The following is a 2,139-nucleotide window of genomic DNA, read 5'->3' on the forward strand; positions in this document are numbered from 1 at the left end:
AAAAAAAAAAAATGAAAACTTCCTAAGGACCCTTTTCCTCTCTATCTGCCTAAAATAATTTCTTAATAATTCCCACAATATAAAGCTACATACAAACTTTTAATTTTGAAACCACATAGGAGATTTCTGTTTTCTACAACAGGAATAAATAATATGTATTCATTCTCAAAATCCTGAAACTTCTTTAACCTACTTTGCTTCACTTAGATTAACTTTATAACTCTTCTTTGTAGTGGTTAAATCAAGTTACTTTAAATCTCACCTCTCCTTTTATCATTACCAATTTCCCGCTCCTGTTTTCTTGATTTTAAATTTAAATTTTCTAAAGTTTTTTTCTAAGTACTGCCATTAGTAGACTTCAGTCTCTGGGGAATTTTCCTACCAACTTCATTGTTCTCCACAGAGTCATTTTAATCCCGGACTTATGGTTGCTTGGCTCCTCCTCCCTCCCTCCCTCAAACATCCTTCTCAGTGTTAGATTATAAAAGCTTTATAATAATATGAAAGCTAAATGTTTCCAAAATTTTCTCTTTGAATAAATATGAAACTTGTGTTTTATAAAAAAAAACTGTAATTGTTGAGTTAGGAGAGGGATGTCATTTTTTTCAGCAATGAAGTAAGATGCTGAATAAGATTTCAGTAGGACATTAAATGGGAAACTGAAAAAAAATCTACAAAAGTTTCTGTGGATGGGAAATGTTTTCGAGTTCCATTGAATTTTTTTTTTTTTTTTTTTTGAGACTGAGTCTCGCCCTGTCGCCCAGCCTGGAGTGCAGTGGCACAATCTCAGCTCACTGCAGCCTCTGCCTTCTGGGTTCGAGTGATTTTCCTGCCTTAGCCTCCTGAGTAGCTGGGATTACAGGCGCACACCATCACGCCCAGCTAATTTTTGTATTTTTAAGTAGAGATGGTGTTTCACCACATTTGCCAGGCTGGTCTTGAACTCCTGACCTAGTGATCCACCCACCTTGGCTTCCCAAAGTGTTGGGATTACAGGCGTGAGCCACCGCGCCCGGCCCCATTGAGTTTTAATTCGTCTGCTTTGCTCCTTTGCCTTTATCCTGATCTAAAATCTGCAGGACCCATGAAATTTTATTTCTTTCGGGTAGATTTTAGAAAGAATTTATGAAATTTCAAAATATAATATTTTTGATGAATATATTAAGTATAATAAAATACAATTTTGACCTATTAAAATTTTTGAAATGGAGCTATATTAAGTAGAATGTTGCCTTTTTAGTGTAAATAGAATATAAATTACTTCTACACAAAGTTTTAGCGGGGAGGTCTGTCTCCTGTATGACACTAAAGTATAGTCATTCTTTAGAACATATGATGAGATAAGCCAGTTTATACGTTTGTGAAGTCAAGGTCTACGATCTGTCCTATCGTTGAACCTAGAGGCCATTGGACTAATCCTTTGTAACTAAGTTCGCAAAAGACTTGTAAACTGGAATGTTAATTCATGCAGCCTTTTTCAGTTTGTTCTATAGAGAGAATTAAACCTACAGAAAATTTTAGTAAGTATTTTTCTTAGTCCTCCCAAAGGTAGTGTGTCCTCAGTCCACTCAAGGATAATGTGCCCTTAGTATCATTTTAAATGCCTGGGAGATAAGTTAATCATTACAAACAGTAGATGTCTTGGGACTTAAGGCTTGATTTTCTGTAGAACTTAAGTTATAGTGAGAAATAGAATTGCTTTGAATAGGATAGTTGAGACACTGATCTAGGAAAAAAATTTGTTTCAAAAGCCAGATTATGAATTGAAAGATTTGTTTTATGACTGTGGAATCAAAACAGGAAAATTTAATTGGATAATATGAATGGTTGTTGTTATAATGTTAGTCATCTCCATCTCAGCTATGGCTAATAGGCCTTTGGCCCTGACCCAGAGGTGACCTACAGCTAGGACCCTGAAAGGATTCCACAGCTTCGAAGGTAGTTACTATCCTGAAGCTCAGCTATTTCTTTTGAAATGCTAGATACTATCTAACTGCCCTAATAGGAAGCATCTAATATGTCTTCTCCCGGATTTTGAGGACTATACAGAGTTCAAATAGAAAACACAGTTTTTATCTATCTCTTCTGTCAAATGCTAAGTTCATCTAATCCTTCCTATCCCTTCTAATATATCAGTGT

General features: G+C 35.3%; 1 protein-coding gene and 1 pseudogene across 2 annotated transcripts in view; both read left to right on the forward strand.

The window, feature by feature from the left end:
* Nucleotides 1-240, forward strand: part of LOC105522518 — a 2,326-nt pseudogene extending 2,086 nt beyond the window's left edge. The window contains exon 2 of the transcript XR_001003457.1: nt 234-240. The product of XR_001003457.1 is annotated as a calponin-2 pseudogene (transcript). The remainder of the gene's footprint in view (nt 1-233) is intronic.
* LMBRD1 (LMBR1 domain containing 1) overlaps nt 1-2,139 on the forward strand; it is a 132,659-nt gene that overhangs the window by 19,626 nt on the left and 110,894 nt on the right. The gene's annotated exons all lie outside the window — the stretch shown is intronic.

Source organism: Colobus angolensis, unplaced genomic scaffold, assembly GCF_000951035.1.
Source record: "Colobus angolensis palliatus isolate OR3802 unplaced genomic scaffold, Cang.pa_1.0 Scaffold431, whole genome shotgun sequence".
NCBI classification, from domain to species: domain Eukaryota; kingdom Metazoa; phylum Chordata; class Mammalia; order Primates; family Cercopithecidae; genus Colobus; species Colobus angolensis.